Source organism: Podarcis filfolensis, assembly GCF_964270895.1.
Source record: "Podarcis filfolensis genome assembly, chromosome: 1".
Taxonomy (NCBI): domain Eukaryota; kingdom Metazoa; phylum Chordata; class Lepidosauria; order Squamata; family Lacertidae; genus Podarcis; species Podarcis filfolensis.
Window position 1 is genome coordinate 34,685,753 of NC_139604.1, and position 19,698 is coordinate 34,705,450.

Genomic DNA, 19,698 nt, shown 5'->3' on the forward strand with positions numbered 1-19,698 from the left:
TTAGTCCTGAGAACTTTCTCTAGTAAAAGGAAGTAGCACATATACTCTTTGCTTGGGATCTTAAACTGTGCAGAGCTACCTGCCACCTGTCTACCTGTCTACCACCAGCAGCAACGCTCAGAACTGGGAAGCCAGGTGAGCAACACCACCCTCCTTGCCTTACTGAGCACTGCCATTTGTGTCTACCAACAAATTACATGGTTGGTATTCCTTCTTGCCACACATATCATAATGCTCAGAATCAAACAATTCATCTCAGGAAATTATTGCAGCAATCAATCCAGGACTGATGACAATGCAACTCCTTCTCGCATTAGTGTGCCATGAAAGTGACTGTGTACTCAACATACCAAGCGAAGTCAATGAACTGTGTGCATTTCTGTCTACTTAACAAGGTCACCAGTGAATGATGTGGTGGATTCTGAATCAGCCTTCCTGAGGGTAGCTGAGCAAGTCAATGAAGAATGGAGTTTTAAGATATGTCCAATTAAACAAACAGCAGTAATGGAAACCACCTTATTCCTGGCAGTTGGTTGAGGCTACTCATCTTCAGGTAAGAAAACAAGCCTGGGCACGAGTCTTTTCCTTGAAAAAAATATGCACCATCAAAGATCTTGCTAGACAAGATGCTCAGCTCATATCCCTAAATCACCTCAAACCACCTTATTGCCACTTTATACCAGTGAAAGAAGGTGAGGAGCACTCTGAGCCAGGGAAGATTATCTGCCGAGGGCGGGGCATGATGTTCAGTTTGCAATAATCTGAACCTTGCAAGTGGGACAAATTCATATTTTAGCTGCTGGTGAAATCTTCTTTTCCTCCATGTTCCAGAAGTTAATGAAGGGTCGAGGACAGAAATGTTGCACCGCTGTTTAGGCAACACAGGCCCAATGCTTTTTTTCCGGTGGGTACTCAAGGGTATGTAGTACCAGCACCTCCCACCTTGTTAAAAATATGGCACTTACTTTAACAACTTCCTAGCACTGTAGGACATGCATGTGCCAGTAGAAAAGCCAATTTTTCGGGGGGAGGATGATGTTTGGAGCTGATTGGAATATTCCTTATGGTTTCTTGCACACTCTGATCTGCTCCTTAGCTGGAATGTGAGAGGAGAGCAGAGAGGGCTGTGTAGAGAAAAGCACTGGAACACCCATCCATTTACCTGCCTCCCCCATCCCAGGAGGACAGATGCCCCGAGAGTTGGGGTGGGGAATGTTGCTGAACTGCAACTCTCATCATCCCTGGCTATTGACCATGCTTGCTGGGGCTGATGGGAGTTGTGCTTCATCAATATCTGGAAGACCAAAGGCTCCCCACACCTGGTGTAGACAAAACATAGAACAATAGTGCCAGATCAAAGGGGAAATAGGTGGTGCTAACTGAATTTCCAGAGTAGGCAAGGTAAAGAAAGCACATGTCAGGTGTATGGTGAGGGATGGGCAAAAATGACTGAGCAGCACTGAGGAAGTGAACTTGGATGTTGTGTTTGTGCGCGCACTGTACACTGTATGTATTTTTTATATATGTGAATGTGTGTGTGTGTATTTTGACAGTCTTCAGGCAGATTGGCTTAGAATGCTTCATTTGATTTCCTGAAATTTTAATAGATGGCAGATAACACCTTACTGAACTCACTCAACTCAGTGAGCATATGCTGTGGAGGGTGAATGAGTCGACACTAAAGAGAGACAGAGAGGTATATTTGAATTATTTAAATCGCTGCACAAAAACCTATGGAAATGTCCTGTTCATCCATATAATATATACTGAATGTGTTTATGTCAACTACTTCGGTCACTAAAAACACTAAATATTAATAAACATTATTTTCCATTCATCACCATCATCATTAAAAAGCTAATGTAGAATGCGTAACTATTTTACGCTGAAATTGCACCCTAAATATATGTTAGGATCTGTCTGCTTGTTGCTGTTTGAGGATATGGCCTCCAGCTGAAGTTTAGTATTGTGACTGTTCAAAATAGATTGTATCTAATGTAGCTACATTTGTAAGTGCAGTTCCTGGCAGAGCCAGAAATTTGTGGCATGGCGGGGAGAATTGAGGTACAGTGATACCTCAGGTTACATACGCTTCAGGTTACATATGCTTCAGGTTACAGACTCCGCTAACCCAGAAATAGTGCCTCAGGTTAAGAACTTTGCTTCAGGATGAGAACAGAAATCGGGCTCCGGCGGCGCGGCAGCAGCAGGAGGCCCCATTAGCTAAAGTGGTGCTTCAGGTTAAGAACAGTTTCAGGTTAAGTACGGACCTCCGGAACGAATTAAGTACTTAACCCGAGGTACCACTGTACATGGTATTCAGGAGCTGGAGCTGGCTTGAAGACGGTGGTTGCGTACACACTATAAATTTAAAGCACATTCAAAACACATTCTTTCCTTGAAGGATTACTGGGCATTGTAGTTTACTCTTCAAAGAGTTAAAATTTCCAGCAGCCCTTAGCAAACTATAGTGCCCAGAATTCTTTGAGGCAAAGAATGTGCTTTGAACATGCTCTAAAGGTTTATTGTGTACACCACCTTAGTTAACGGTCTAGGGTGCCCTGCCTCGCAACCACCTAGGCTACTGTTCATTGGCTAGGGCCACCAGGCACGGACCAGAGTGGAAACTGTGCCAGTTAAACTGTGGCCTTGGTTCAGGCGGAGGCCAATATGTGTTTTGATATTTACTATTTTGACATCTCAAAATGGCTTATAACCTGGTTACATCCATGATAATTCTGCATATTTTACTCAAAGCTGGTGACTATGCTCTTCAAGCTTTAAAAAGCCATTTTCCTACTACACACCACCAAAGGCAGGAGTTACTATATTCTCAGTATTAAGTGACAGGCTTACACATCTTCAGAATTTGGTTCCTAAATATTGCACAGCATGAAATATATGCAAAGCATCCCAGGAGAAACCATAAGTCCTATTACCTAGTGAATATGCATATGTCTGTCAGTGAAAACTTGTTGCTGTGATTTCTGAAAAGCTTTTACAGGGAAAATATAGCTTAATGGTGTAAAAATCTACTGCCTGCGGAGAAATGCTACACCTTTTAATTTTGTCTTGCAAGCATAGTTGATAATTTATCAAAAACAGACGGTAATCTTTCAGTCTTGTTAATGAAGTCTGTGTCTTGTTTGAGTATCATGTTGGAGCCTTTATCCTATTATAATTAATGAGCACTGATTATTTGTTGTTCTTTTTGTCATTTTTGACTTCATAGCTGCAATTGCATGAGATTACTGATAGAAACCGTAGCCAGTGCACAATGTTTCAATGCCTAAATGTGCATTAGTTCAGGTCACTTTGTGGGATCAATATCAGATTCCTTAGTCTGCATACATAGTTTAAAAAAAGAGAGAGAGGTAAAGAACCCCTGGATGGTTAAGTCCAGTCAAAGGTGACTACGAGCTGTGGCATTCATCTTGCTTTTCAGACCGAGGGAGCCGGCGTTTGTACATAATATCCTTTTTTTAAAAAAATCATATTTCTTTTTCATTCATTACATACATCTAAATTTCTTAACATTTAGTATATATTCCTCCCTCCCTCCCCTCCAGGGCTTCCCCAACTTCCGCTTCTGGTTTGTTTCTCTTTTCACCCACTTTGCTATCTCCTAACAGAAAGAGTTATTAAAAACATAACATCAAGCCTAAAAACATAAAAATAAAAGTAAATACACTATAATATTTCACTATTTTCTAAACATTTTCTAATACTAATAATGTGAATGTTTATTTAAATCCTGCCATCAAGTCTATTGACTTTCTTTGTTTCTGCAAATATAATATAAATGGTTCCCATTCTTCTTCAAAGTCGCTGTTGTCTTTTTCTCTTAATCTATCTGTCATTTTTGCCAGTTCTGCATAGTTCACCAACTTCTCTTGCCATTGTTCTTTAGTTGGTATTTCTCCAGTCTTTCCAATTTTCCAATCAACATTCTTGCTGTTCGTTTGTACATACTATCCTGTTTGTAGCACAAAAATGTTTTTCTCAATCCAGACTCATTCCTGCTCATCACCAACATGCTGTTTTCTCTCTAGGTTGATTCCATAGCCTGCCATCCACAAGGGTGGAAGTGGTACTTGATATGCATTTGAAAACCCTCCCCTTAATTAGGTTATCCCTCTTCCTCTCTGCCCATGCTGCAGGTGAATGAAGAAGGAAGTTGTGGCTGCTATCTTGCTATACACCCAGCCACAACATCATTGGGCAGGTAAGGATATACGTACATGTAGTGATTTGTGGGCTGGAAAGGTGACATGAGGAGGACGCAACAGGACAGGCACACACCCTTCTATGCCCCCCTCCAAAAAAATGCACCTGGAGCCATCACCCTGGGAGCAAACCCATGCTACACCCCTGGAGGAGATGGACTGGTGAACTTCAGTCTACATTTTGGGCAGTAATTTCTATCCTCAGTTAAATCATACTTGTTCCTCTAGAGTTGGTGGGAGTCCAAACAAGGAAGGCTCGTGCTGCATTTCTGTAGCCTGTTTATGTTTTCTATTGCAAGCACAACTAAATGTGTTGCATCTACTACTTCACCAATAATAAGGGATATTTGTCTCTGCTGGCTTTGATTCTGTTCAAATAAACATGTTTTAAATTGCTTTCAAGTCTCGTGAAGCATTCGCTCACTTTTATGGGTATGATTTTGCCAGCAGGTAGAAATGCATTTTTATTATGTTTTCTATTTCTTATTTAGTTAGTAGCACTTTGCAGATCCCGTTTCACCTCTCCCACCCATTTCCATCTGCTGAAATAACAACAGCCCAGAGTGCAGTGAAAATAGCATTTCATACATGTATTGGAGAAATCAATTTGTCACTCTTAGGAACACCGATTTCCTCTAGAGAATCTGTCTTAGCTTACTGACAGGAAGAGGTTAATACTTGCTGCTTTTTTAAAAAAGAAAAAGGTAATAATTGGTTTAAGCCTTAAATGAACAAGCATCGTTAAACAGCTGTCAACAGGCTTAGAACGAAGGAACACCATTTAGCTTTGCTTAATTGTGATGTGATGCTTCTCAGAAAGTGAGGCTGCTGCTCGGGAAACCAGCCTCCTCACACACACACCCCATTTCAGAAGACAAAAGCACTTGAGGTTGATATCATCAGCATTAAATGAACTTTAGGAGGGAAGCAGTGGCGTAGCGTGGGTTGTCAGCACCCGGGGCATGGCAAGTAATTTGCGCCCCCTAACCCGTGGATTTGCGCCCCCTAACCCGTGGATTTGCCCTAACCCCCAGATGTTGCGGCCGGTGCGGCCGGCCCCCCCTGCACCCCCCACGCTACGCCACTGGAGGGAAGTATTTGAAAGGAAAGCCGCTACCAATAATATTGCTCTGTGACTGAGACTTTAAAGACCTGAGAATCAAGTTGCGCACTTTTAGGGAAGGAAAATGGTGCAACATCCAAGGAAGATATTTTGAATGTGTGAAGGGACTGGGGTTTTTTCCCTCCCTTTCCCTCCTTTCTTTTTCAGAGCTGAATTTTGCGTAATGAGTGCACTAGAAAATTAAAAGAGGAGATTAAAGTCCTGTTTGTCACGGACAGAGATTTCCGAAATGCTTATCAGCCCTTCACAGCTGAACGCAGCTCAGATTAAAAATGATCTGACAGAAAACGGGTTGACTGCGAAAATGGGGCTTTGCTTCCAAGCTAATTACAAAGTGCATATTAAACACGAGGCCTGTGAGGGGAGCAGCTGCAAAGGTCTTTATCTATATTAAGAGACTGCCCACCTACATAATAAGTGTAATTATGAAGAAGGGGTTTTTTTGTTTTTCAAAAAAGGGAAATTACATATAAAGGGGCACATTACATATTTGCTAATTTTATGGATGTGTTTAACAGCTTGTGTAAAGGTGCCACTTTTTTCTTCTTCCCTGGGACAGGTGCTTTTGCAGTGCCACAAAAGCGTCTGTGGTTTGCTCGGCAAAACCAACAATTTATTCTTTTTCTTTTTCAAGGGAGACTGACTCCTCTGGGGATGGAAATTCTAATTGAATCCAGGTGCAGCAGCAACGCCAAGTCTACACGACTCCATTACAGTACCGTGATTATACCACCCCTGCATAGAATCCAAAAAGAAAAAGAAATAGCAGATTTAGAGCCAACCAACACATTATGTAGAGTAGGGAAGTAGAATTCTGGATTGCTGGGGAGGGTGGTTTTTTGTTTTTTAATGCTTCTTCATGTGAGACTCTCCCTGCCTGTAGCAAACTAGTACATCAGGGCAAGGACTATGCTACACTCCACCCTCTCTCTGTGATGTGCTAGCTTCTCCTTTATATTTTGGAAAGTTATTCATTATGTATTTGGACAGCTCTTATAGTAACCAAACTTTGCATGATGTTTCTTGAGGACAACGAGCAGGTTTGGAGCTATGTTACGCTAGACATACCCTCCAAGTGTCCCTATTTTCCAGGGACAGTCCCGGAATCACAAAAGCCATCCCTGCTTCTGATTTGATCCCAGAATGTCCCTATTTTCCCTGCCAGTGCCATTTGTTTTGTCTCAATTCAAATACCACTCTGGGACATTGTTAGGGAAGGGGGAGCAATTTGATTCAGTTCATGTTGAATGACATATTTACAGTGGTACCTCGGGTTAAGAACTTAATTTGTTCCGGAGGTCTGTTCTTAACCTGAAACTGTTCTTAACCCGAGGTACCACTTTAGCTAATGGGGCCTCCCGCTGCCGCCCTGCCGCCGCCGCACGATTTCTGTTCTCATCCTGAAGCAAATTTCTTAACCTGAGGTACTGTTTCTGGGTTAGCAGAGTCTGTAACCTGAAGCGTCTGTAACCTGAAGCGTCTGTAACCCAAGGTACCACTGTACCAACATTCAAATGTTCCAAAACAATTGAAGCACAGCCATCTTTTGACATTCCCACTTCTGCAAACTTTGCCATGCAGCTCTTCGTCAAAGACATTGTGAGAAATTAAAATGGCGGCAGACCCAGCTGCCCAGTGTTGATTGGAAGGCCTAGAGAAGGCATCCGTGACTGGGCACTAGGACCCCAACTGCTGCCTGAGGATACTGCATCTTGATGTTACATCTGCATGCTGGTCCATTCTCTTTGGCAGAGCCTCATCCACTTGAGAATGGAGCAGCTGCACAATGGTAGCACCAAACTATTTGCACCCTCTTGATCCTTCACCTCTTTCTCTCTCTCCATTTTCACAGGGGAAATGAGACAGAGAGAGACAGAGAGAAGAAAATGATGGAGTACGAATGTCAGGAGCATGTCACAAAGCAATTAGGACAGCTCTATTTTTTTCCTTCCCGTTTTTAGAAACCAATTGTTCAACATGTTTATTTTTGGCAACGGTAACAACAGGCATTAGGCTGTTCATTAGAAAGGCACTGAGCACACCCTTAAGCCTGAGGGAGGGGGGAGTCTGAGAGGGGAAGTCAAGATCTTGCTTTTTGTTCAGTGATAGGCCTAAATGTGGGATGCTCTCTCTTCCTGCATATTAAGGATTTTAGTGGTAAGCCTAATTATGGGGTGTTTGTTAGTCTGTGCAAACAATACGGATCTAAATAAACCAGTGCTCTGACTTGGTATAAGACAACTTCCTATGTTCAGATGACTTCTCTGGAAAGTACTTGTGGGAACAGGACGGTTATGTGAATTTCTTCTTTGAGACAATCAGGATAATAAAGCTTTGTTTATTTTTTATTTTATTTTTTATGGTGAGGGGGAAAGGTGAGAGGATGAAGTTCTTCCAATCTGGATATGTTTCTGCCTAAACAAAACCACTCTTTTGCTGGGGCATAGTCACTACGCTAGGTCCTTCTCAACTGGCTTAGTTGCTGGGAGGGAGAAGGCAAGGGACAAGGTGACTGGGGGTCAGTACAGTGCAGGAGCACCAAATTGGCTCTGCCAGTGCATCAATCTCCCCACTTCCGTGCCCCCTCTGCTTCCCAGGGGGCAACAATTCTTCACCTTCTGAGAGGCTAGTATAGCAGCTATATCCCAGCCTGAGAGTTGCTACTGCTGCCGTGTGCATGCAAAACTTTTAAAATTATGCTTCAGCTAGTATAATTCTCTGTCAATGAAAGCCTGTAGCTAAGACAAAACAATTGCTATCCGACTTGCCCCAGAATAGTTGTTGTATTTGTTTATGCATTATTGTATTTTAAGCATGTTGCTTTTTTTATTTGGAGGGCTCCTGTTTTTAGAACCACTAATAATACTCCCTACGGGCACTGATGTACCTCCTAAGGAAGATAAACATGTTTACACCCATTCCGAGCTAGTTTCACTTTTAAGTGCTCCTTGCACTAAAGTGTATTGTGCTGACAAGTGCAAATGTCACATCTGCCTTGGGTCTTTGGAGATTAGCCATTACCCAGCTTCCGTCAGAGTTTTGCCAGTGTGGTAATTCGCTAGCTAAATCTAGTATTTCTACTGGGAATTGAAATGTTCATCTTCTAATGCAGTCTCGTCTATACCTTTAGACCATTGGAAAAGTTGGAATGGTGTTCTAGGAGGCTACCATTCTAATCATAAAAATGGCGGCTGTCTTCTGGAACCAAGGAAACACTTGAGAACATCTTAGCTCTTCTTTGGAAATGAGGAGCTTGTACATGCCTTTTAAAATCAATGTATTATTATGTCTAAGGGTAGTATACAGTGAAGTCAACCCATTCACGCAAGGTTTTCCACTTGCGTGACAGAACTTCCCCTTCTGCTCCCTCCCCTCCCCTATCTGTTCTAAGGTTCCCCTAAACCACCACAGTAAATTGAGAGGGGGTGCAAGGGAGAAAAAATATGTGTTCTGTTGCACAGGGGGAAATAGTTGCACTATTGGGACAGCTTTGTTGCATACAACCCTAATTTTATAATGTCCTAATGTAGACGAGCAGTCTGGAGCAATTTTGGCACCAGCTGCCTCCCTACACTGAGTACAAATCACTGTGCTGCTCATATTACCTATAAAACCCTAAATAGCTTAGGCCCAGCACACATTACAGACCACATTCTGCCATGATGACCTCTGAAATCCACTGAAGGAGCTCTTTTTTGATATCAGCTATGTATCTGGTTCAGACAGGAAGAAAAGGGAGAAGCACCCCACTGTAGATTCTTCAAAGTTTAAGCCTGAGCACGAGCTGTACAGTGGAGAAAAGGAAAAGCTACAGCTTCCCAATAGAGATCAAAACGAAAAGTAATAACCCACTACACTATCCTGAACTAAGCATAATTTAATATGAAAATTTAAGGATTGCTTTAATATTATTATTATTATTAATAATAATAACCATATAGCATCAAAAAAATCCCAGAGATACAGAATCCTTCTGTAACTTACCTGTGTTTGGATCAACCAAACATTCCCATTTGGGAATGGAGAGAAATGTGGAGGGTGGACCACTGCCAAATCAGATTGCGTTGCCATATCATGGATTCTGGTTTTCAATTTGCATTTTGGCAGCTGCTATCCCATGTTTCATTAAGCTTCAGAGAAATCACACCTCTCCATATATATCAATGTGTGATATATCAGCTCAAGGATTTAATGGCCCTTCCATTCCCAGAGACTTCTTCTGCAAGCAGATGCATTTTCAAGGATTTGTTGTCCTCCATGCTATTACATCAGGCATAGGCAAAGTCAGCCCTCTAGATGTTTTGGGACTACAGCTCCCATCATCCCTAGCTAACAGGACCAGTGGTTAGGGATGATGGGAGTTGTAGTCCCAAAACATCTGGAGGGCTGAGTTTGTCTATGCCTGCTATATATTTTGATCCATTCATTTAACTGATGAAAGCATCACAGAGGAAATAGTGTGCTTACTAACCTTGTCCCTAAAACACAGACCTAGACTGTAGTGTTGGGAAATAGATATCCTGGTGAATTGTGTTCTAGGAATTGGAGGACTTTTCCACCTAATGTGTGTGGTAGAGGGAATAACCACATCACTGAGGTGAGAAAAACGAGCCAGCTGATTGGCACAAAGACAATATCTGCAATAATTGGGTATTTATTTATTTGTTTTTTTAAAAAAAACATTTCTAATCCACTTAATATTTAGTATCTCTTTTGTGGTGTACAAAAATATAAACATAAAACCCATAAATGCAAATACAAATCATTGTTGTGTATTGCATACTTACTTTTAACCACAGGAGGCTTAACTGCACAGCATGCTTCCCATTTCCACAGTTGCCTCTCTAAACAATATAATATAGCTCAGATTTACCGTATTTTTCCATGTATAAGATGCCCCCATGTATAAGACGACTCCTATTTTTTTAGTCCAAAATTAAGAAGCAAATATTTTAAACACCAAACAGAACAACTTTGGTATTTTCTTAAATATTCAAAACTCTGGTATATTTAGTACCGTATATTTAAGCATCAAACATGAGGCAAGTTGTGTAATGGCAGCTGCTCCTGTCAGCTCAGTATAACTCCACTGTAGCTGCAGCTCCAGCTCTCCTGCCTGTGTGTTGCGCTTTTGTCTCAGTATTTACGGTATGTATCGTATTTACTCCATGAGCGCCGGCAGATGCTAATGCTGATTGAGGAGTTGCGACTGCCAGAGCTGCCTGAGTGAGTGCTCTTGGGGAATGAGGGGTCTGGGTAGCCAGGGGGTAGCTGAGGGAACCGGGTGAAGGGCTGATGGGGGGGGAGTACCAGACCAGGGTTTGTCATGAGGCCATTAGTGAGGGGAAGCTGGGGGGGAAAGAATATGGGTGGTGGCGTGTATTTATTTATATATTTAATTGCAGCATTCCGTGTATAAGACAACCCCCAATTTTAAACTTAAAAAATTTGGGGGGAAACATCGTCTTATACACAGAAAAATACAGTACTTTTTCCTCATCATATGCACAATTGACTTAATTGTGCATCACCCTGCATGCACAGCTTCAATTTTTCTCACAGATCCCACAAAAAATATTCTTAAAACTTGCTGTTCAGGACACTCACCTTCCGATTTTGTATCAGGAACAAAAGATCACAGATAATCACATCATTCCTTTCAATATCCCTTTTGGTTTCAAGCAATGGAATTAAAGTTACTGTCATTTACACATCCCTCACTGGTTGTTTCGAAAAAGTGCCAGCCCTTTGCATCTCTTTTTCATTCTGAACGTTTCTAAACTCATATTTAAGATAGCTATGGAAAGAAAACCAACTTTCGTCAAGTTTTCCAACTATTTACAGTACTGTGAAAAATTGATTCTGCCTTTCTAGCTGACTTCCAGATATATATATATAAAACCCACACGGCTGTATCAGAAAGACAAAGCATCATATCACAGCAGTGGGAGTAAAGGGTAAATTTCACCACATTGGTACTTAGCTGGCATAACAAATACCCTTCATTCTGACACCTGGCTTCCAGAATTGCATTTGATTTTGCTGCAGTGCAAACAGGTGATCCGTTTTCTAAAATGTTATTCAGGCTTCCTGTAAGATTATATATGTTGCTTCTGGTTAAGATCATGTCTGTTAATTTTTATGTGGGGAAAGAGGGGAAACAAAACTGTTAACTTTCCTGGCAGGTAGGTAAATAACATTGATTAGGCATTGGTCCTCTTGAGTCAACCCTGTTGAGAGCAGCACCAATCAATGGGTCACAACAGTAAATATATGCTTCTCAATATCGCTTCAACTTGGTGTAATTCTAAGCAACTGACAAGTTTTTTGAACACACACACAGAGGCATGGATAGGCAACTTGTTAAAATATCCTCAAAACCTGCTGTTTGCATGCTGTCATCTGTAAAGTCTTACTGAAGAAGAAGAACTAATTGTATCCCAGAGATGACAGGCTCCTAGGAGTACAAGTCTGTCAAGACTACTTGTCATAACATCTGCTCTTGGGACAGTTGTTTGCTGTCTGCTTTCACGTTTCTGATATATCTTCATTTTTTATTTTTATTTCTTGTATTTCCCCCAAAGTGATTTCTCGTTACATCTCTTATGCAATTTGTATCACCAAGAACTGTTCCCTGACTTGTCACAAAATGAGGTCTCCATCCTACCTGATTTGACAAATGTGTCACCACCAGCACAAAGGTGTCTCAAGGCCTAGTGTTTGATAAACACAAATTGATCACCAAAGGATTAATTAGCAAAATACTTTATACAATACCACAAGGAGCCAAACTGTTCCATAAATGCAGTCACAGATGGGTCTTTTCAAGTGTTACATTTTATGTCATGGTAACATCAAGTACCTAAGACTTGATTTGACTCATCAGGAAAAATTATATGTTTCTTTATTTTAAAAGCCTTTGTAAACTACTTCATATTTAAACGTCACTAAGCGATGTGCAATATAATAAGCAATATCATTAAAACAAAAACAAAAAACAAGTAAAGTAATTGCAACTATAAATGTTTTTTATTGGATTTAATTGAGGTCAACAATACATCCTGAAACCTCCCACAGGAGGCAGTGATGACCACCAACTTAGATGACTTTACAAGAAGATTGGACAAATTCATGGAGGAGAAAGCTATCAGTGCCTACTAGCCATGATGGCTACGCTCTGCCTCCAGTCACAGACAGAAATGCTTCTGAATACAAGTTGCTTGAGACCACAGCAGGGGAGGCTGCTTCCGTGCTTGGATCCTGCCTGGCAGTTTCCCATTGGCATCTGGTTGGCCACTGGGAGAACAGGATGCTGGACTGGATGGGTCAGTGGCCTGATCTGAAGCAATTGATGGCAAAGGGAAGGGCATTCTACAAGACCAAGACAACAACAGAAAACGCCAGTTTTCAAGTTACTACCCTATGATATCCTGTAGGGTGCAGTGCCACAAGTAGAATTTCCTCAGATCATCTAAATCAGGGGTGGCCAACTCCTAAGAGACTGCAATTTACTCATAGAGTTAAAAACTGGCAGTTCAGGGGGTTCAGGTCAAAGTTGTTGAGCTTTTTTTTAGGAAGGAGGTAAAATGTTGAGCTTCTTTGGGGGGAGTCAATGATCTACCTCTACCAGTGATCTACCGCAGACGTCCAATGATATACCAGTAGATCATGATCTACCTGTTGGGCATGACTGATCTAAATGATCTTACTGTCTATACACAGGGAGGCGGCCAAGTTGTGCCAGATCACGTGCTGTATTTATTGCATTTCTTGCATTTTCAAAATTTACAAAAAAGAATAAGTTAATCCTAGACCATACATACTGAAATGACAAAATAGTGCAAAATACATAGCAGGAAACTTTAAAGATCTAGAATAAAAATAAAAATAAAAAAATATATTTAAAAAAATAAAAAATCAAAAGATAAAAGAAACAAAAAACAAGATATTTATCAAATATATCAATATATTAAGTAGTACAAACCATATCTTGAATATTTTATACAGTCACTTTCTTTCTTTCCCCCTAAAATGGTTTTGTTTTTGTCTTCCTTCTCATTTTGTGGAAGTGGCAGATATTCTGGAATTGTTACATTTCTCTTAATTTTTTTAATACTTCTGCAAAAATTTCTAAAGATACTTGAGCCCCTCATGTATGGGAGTCAACTGTTGTTGTGTTCCACTAACTATCCTTTGTTGCTCAAGCAAAATTCCTTTTTAAAAGGGGAAACTCTCCCGATATCTGTGTGATGTCACTGTCAGCTCAAATCACATCCCAGCTGACAGTGGAAGAATGTTGTGATAAGTGTAGTCTCTGAAAAGCACAACAAATTGAAAAGCTTTCTGCATCATGAAGATAAAATGGTTCGGATGGACTCTGTGGAACTCATCCAGCTCATATTGTAAACATGTCGGCAAATGTGAGGAAACGATGGAATAGGCTGCCAAATTGCTATAGAATTCCTGAAAGAGTATCCAAGAACCTGCTTCCTGCCAGCCAGTAGAGGAGGCTTGTTAGCATACACCAAGCCCCCAACAATTCAAGAAAGAAATACTGAAATAAAACACTGACATCTGGGAACAGAAAGAGACAATCCAGGTGTCGGGCATTTGCATGTGGATTTTTCTTCTTTCAAAGTTATGAATTAATTTGAGGTTTGTGAATGTATCTGTCTTGACTCGAGCCAGAGATTCTATGGATGACAGTATTCCTCAGACAGCTGCACATGTAAACATCTTTAGAAATGCTGCTCTTTTGAGTCTCTTTTTAAAAATCAAGTAATTATTTAATAAAATGCACAACGGCAAGAATGGGAAAAGAGTCAAAGTATGGGGGGATTAAGTGTGGAAATACAGTTTATTTAAAAATAAAGAAGGCACTTTAAACCTGGAGAAAACACTGGCAAGTTTTTATTTAAGGACCAAACTAGACTTGGCGTTATTCTCTCTCTCTCTCTCTCTCTCTCTCTCTCTCTCTCTCTCTCACACACACACACACACACACACAGCACCTGCAGAGATAGGAAATGTCCTGGGAGAGTCCTGATGGCAAACTAGAGAGATCTGAACCCGAGGCTCCTGATCCTTGCTTTGACCCATTGCCCTCTCTATAAACCCAGTTCAGATCAGATGCAATTTGCAATAGGAGAAAATGTTCCCATTGTTAGCCATAGGAGCTCTGCCATGGGGGTAGGGGTCCAGATCAGGTCTGCTTCAGATGATTAATATCCCTCCCTTTTTTCCATAACATTTTATTAATTTCCCAACAATAACAAAAAACAAAACAAACCACAATAAAGATAAAAACAAAACAAAGCAGATTGACTTCCCCCTATTCCCTTCCTTGGTTCCACTGTATATCAATGTACAGTACTTACTACATGTCCATTGGAAAGTTTTAACCATTTGAATTACTTATTGTCCATTCAAAATAAAATTACAAGTATTCTTAAAACCCTGCCCAAGTATTAACCTGTGTACTTTGCTTCTGTATATAAGCAATAAAGTCCTTCCATTCTTCCTTAAATTTGTTGTTGTCTCTTCCTCTTAATTTCATTGTCAATTTTGCCATTTCTGCATATTCCGCTAATTTGACTTGCCAGTCTTCTTTAGCTTTCTTCTTTCCAATGTTGTGCTAATAGTTCATTTAATATCCCTCCCTTGACTCAGTCCATATCAAGCCCTTATCAAGTGTACTTTAGACACTCTCACAAAATTACTAAGTGTGAATAAAGCCACATCTATATACTGAAAGCCCCCAGATCAGGTTGCCGTTGCATGCAACAAAGTCCATGCACCAAGCAGTGGCTTGGGGTGGTGATGTGCATGCAGGTATAGAGCCATATGCACTCACCTGAGTGGAACTCAAGTACAAGTTGGGAGTATAAGTCAATATTAGAGGGCTGCGGAACCTGCAGCCCTCCAGACGTTGTGGAACTCCAACAGCCAGCAAGCCCTGCAACATGGCCAACGTATGAAGGGCTGCAGGTTCCACATCATTGCTGTACTGTCTGTAAATGGAGGAGGCTGTATGGCAGGGCTAGCGGCCTGTGGCCCTATAGACAGGGACAGCTAGTGGGAAGGTGTACTGCTGTGCACCTGGACTTCTGTCTCTGGTAGGGAGGCCATTATTACAGGCACTCTTCTCCCAGCCTAGGTCCAATAACAGGAAGGGGCTATAAGAAGGAATGCAGGTGGCGCTGTGGTCTAAACCACAGAACCTAAGGCTTGCCGATCAGAAGGTCGGCGGTTTGAATCCCCGCGACGGGGTGAGCTCCCATTGTTCAGTCCCAGCTCCTGCCCACCTAGCAGTTCAAAAGCATGTCAAGTGCAAGTAGATAAATAGGTAACGCTCCAGCAGGAAGGTAAACGGCATTTCCATGTGCTGCTTTGGTTCACCAGAAGCAGCTTAGTCATGCTGGCCACATGAACCGGAAGCTGTCTGCTGTCAGACACCAGCTCCCTCCGCCTATAGAGTGAAATGAGCTCCACAACCCCAGAGTTGTCCACGACTGGACCTAATGGTCAGGGGGTACCTTTACCTTTATAAACAAGTTAAGATAGATGAGGAAGCAAGAATCACCTTCCCTTGCCCACTGTCTTTGTACATGGGCAGCTCAGACACATGACTAAACCAAGATGGCTGCCCCATTATTACTACTACTATTTTATATATCACTTACCTGCCAAAATGTGTTCTAAGTGGTATGATAAAAATGATGAATCTGTATCTGCACATAATTAAAATGCACATTGAAACCATTTCATCAAAACTTTTTTAAAATCCATAATTAAAATGTACAAGGAAACAAGCCCATTAAAATAGCATAGTAATGAAAACAGTTGACACAAGCCTTACAATGATTAGATCAGGGGGGTTAGGTTAGATCATCTGGGGAATGCTTGCCTAAGCAGGTATGTCTTCAAGAGCCGGTGGAATGCCAATACTGATAGGACCCCTTGTATTTCAGCATCATTATGCTAGGTTTTGCCTTGAGAGCTATTCTTGAACAGGAATAAGAATTCTCTTTGGGAGCACATATAGCTGTGTTTAAAAAATACAAAAGGAGTTTCAAGTTAAAGATTAGGTAAAGGTAAAGGGACCCCTGACCATTGGGTCCAGTCGTGACCGACTCTGGTGCTGATGCGCTCATCTTGCTTTATTGGCCGAGGGAGCCAGCGTACAGCTTCCGGGTCATGTGGCCAGCATGACTAAGCCGCTTCTGGCGAACCAGAGCAATGCACAGAAAAGCCGTTTACCTTCCTGCCAGAGCAGTACCTATTTATCTACTTTCACTTTGACGTGCTTTCGAACTGCTAGGTTGGCAGGAAGTTAAAGATTACCTTCCATGATTTAAATGATCATGGAGGTCATGCTGGGAGCCGCACAGAGTGGCTAGGGAAACCCAGTCAGAAGTATGGGGTATAAATTATTATTATTATTATTATTATGCTAAACCGTGTGTTACTTATACTCATTGTGTTGATGAATGTATTTCTTCTTTTTAACAAAAGTATGTGTTTTTTGTATTAATGCATATATCGCTATATTAAGAAAATGATCATTTGAGTCATTTTCAGAGGACTCCTGTTCTATAAATATTTACTTGATTATTTTTCTTTTTGGCTGTTTGTAAATGTAGTAGTAGAAACTATAGGATGCCCACTGTTAGCTGCAATTAAAAGGCTCTAAAGCTTAATGTGGCAGCTGCACATTGTGGCAAAATTATTATTTAATCTTTAGGAAGCAATGGTGCAATCTTTCCTAGTATAAGCCAATTCCTTCATTATGAGTGCTATTCCATACCTCTGGCATAACAGAATACTAAGGGATGTAATCACTGGCGAAAATTGCACAATTTCAAGTTTTGCTATTTACTCCATGCTACTGCCTCAGTCCTAATTAAGAGTAATTATTAAATCATGGTCAATAGTACAAATTCAAAGAAACCATGAGACTACAAAAGAAATAAAAGAGGATTCCCCCCCCCCCCATTCAGGAGTGAACATCAGTTTTGTGCTAAAATAAACTCAATCTGTACTCTGTTGTTGCTGTACAGAGTACATGATAAGATGGGGAACTGGGAACTGTATTAGATAGCCTTTAAATGTTTGTTAGTTTACACATACTGTGCATCATTGATATCATTGTTACTTGTTAGTCAATGCACGTCTTAAAATGAACCTAAGGATGCCTGCAATGAACAACCATACCAGAAGAGACTGCAATACAACAATGTTAAGCTTAAGAATCACTATATTAAAGAGATGGATAGTTCCTCCAGAGTGTGAACCTGTTTTGGGTTTTGAAAGTGGTTAACAGCATTTGCAGGTTCTAAACCTGTGTTTACTGGACTCCAACTCCCATCAACCCCAACCAGCATGGCCAAAGATCAGGGCCGATCCTATCATGAGACAGGGTGAAGCAGCTGCCTCAGGTGCTGGAAGCCCCAATGCTGGGAGCATGGCAGGTAGTGTGGCAGCAGTGCTGGTGGATGTGGGTGGTGCTGTGGTGGTGGTGGCACAGCAGAGCAGGGTTGCACTTCCAAATTTGCCTCAGGTGGCGAAATGGGACATGCCACCCCTGGACACACGCCCCCCCCCTTGAGCTTCTGCACAGAGCAGTTGAAGAGGACTAGCTAAAAAGTGTTGCTTCAGAAAAAGAATATCACTATAATACAGAGATAGATAATAGATAAATAGAGTAAGATGCAGAAAGGTTATGCATTATTACTTACATAGTGCCATAAGTAAGCAAAATTTGATTGCCCTTTTCCATCAATGGGATCATCCAATGAACAGAAATCAGCACATGTCCATTTGCACACACAAATACACATACACACAAACATACAAGTCAATATGCTTTTGCAATGTTTCTTCGGCATTTCTTCAAATACAACAGTCCATGACAAGGTACAGCCACGACAGCTGGAAAGCCCAGAGGTCTGAACTGATGTTCTTTACAAGGAGCCTCATGTCATTTTCAAAGACTTGATTTATCTGAACCGCTGTATTGTACCAACTCATTCAGCCAGCTAGCTATATGCGAGATGCTTTCTAGATGGACCACCTTGCAGTCAACATGTTGAGACTTGGACAGCTGTCTGTTTTGGCCACATAATGTGCCGGCAGGCTTTTAAAGAGATATTTTTTTGAGACTGTAAAACATATTTTTGCTTGAATGAATGCTAATGCAAAACGGCTTTTGCTGTGGCATTTCCAGTTTTCATGGGATTCAGCTAGGATTTCTCCCCTTCAAATGTACAAAACAATATCTATGCGTGGCTATATTATTTAGGTGCAGTAGTGCCTGAATAGTTAAAGTGGCTCAGAAGTATAATGGGAGATAATACAGTGTCGTCCTGATGATAACTATTTCTGTCAGCAGATCTGCCTGAAGGGCCAATGCCATTTGTAATGCTTTTACTTCCCAAGAGTTGGAGTTCTATCTATGGGCACTTTCATGGTGAACTCATGAAAGCCTTAGTGAATAAAGGACTTCCCTAATCATCTTAAAAAGCAGCATCTTAAAAAGCAGAGATATCACCTTGCCAACAAAGGTCCGTGTAGTTAAAGCTATGGTTTTCCCAGTAGTGATGTATGGAAGTGAGAGCTGGACCATAAAGAAGGCTGATCGCTGAAGAAATGATGCTTTTGAATTATGGTGCTGGAGGAGACTCTTGAGAGTCCCATGGACTGCAAGAAGATCAAACCTATCCATTCTGAAGGAAATCAGCCCTGAGTGCTGACTGGAAGGACAGATTGTGAAGCTGAGGCTCCAATACTTTGGCCACCTCATGAGAAGAGAAGAGTCCCTGGAAAAGACCCTGATGTTGGGAAAGACTGAGGGCACAAGGAGAAGGGGACGACAGAGGACGAGATGGTTGGACAGTGTTCTCAATGCTACTAACATGAGTTTGACCAAACTGCGGGAGGCAGTAGAAGACAGGAGTGCCTGGCGTGTTCTGGTCCATGGGGTCACGAAGAGTTGGACATGACTAAACAACAATCGCTGCAATGCTGGAGCAAGCCCGGGTATCTCCCAACAGCGCAATGAATGAGAAGCTCCAAGTGAACATCACTTCAGACTATTTGTTCTGTGAAGGCTTTGACCTAATCCCTTGGGCCTCATCTCCAAGCAGAACCTATTTTAGAGTTTCAGACTTTGGGAACACAAGCAGGCATGGCTGGATTGAATAGTGGGCTGGTATTGTGGAGGTGCCCTTGGTGTACCTGCTGCCTTGTGGGATGCTGCAGGGGCAGGGCATGGCGGCATTGAGGGAAGGGTGGCATGGTATGACTGCGCAAGAGTGCCAGATTGGCCAAGAAAGTCAGTCTGACACTTTC

General features: G+C 41.5%; 1 long non-coding RNA gene across 1 annotated transcript; it reads left to right on the forward strand.

Moving 5' to 3' along the window:
* The first annotated feature begins 467 nt into the window (after positions 1-467).
* LOC310746294 lies at positions 468-8,078 on the forward strand. Its single transcript, XR_014540593.1, has 3 exons — positions 468-553; positions 5,984-6,155; positions 7,202-8,078. It is a non-coding gene; the product is annotated as an uncharacterized lncRNA (long non-coding RNA).
* The last annotated feature ends 11,620 nt before the right edge of the window (positions 8,079-19,698 follow it).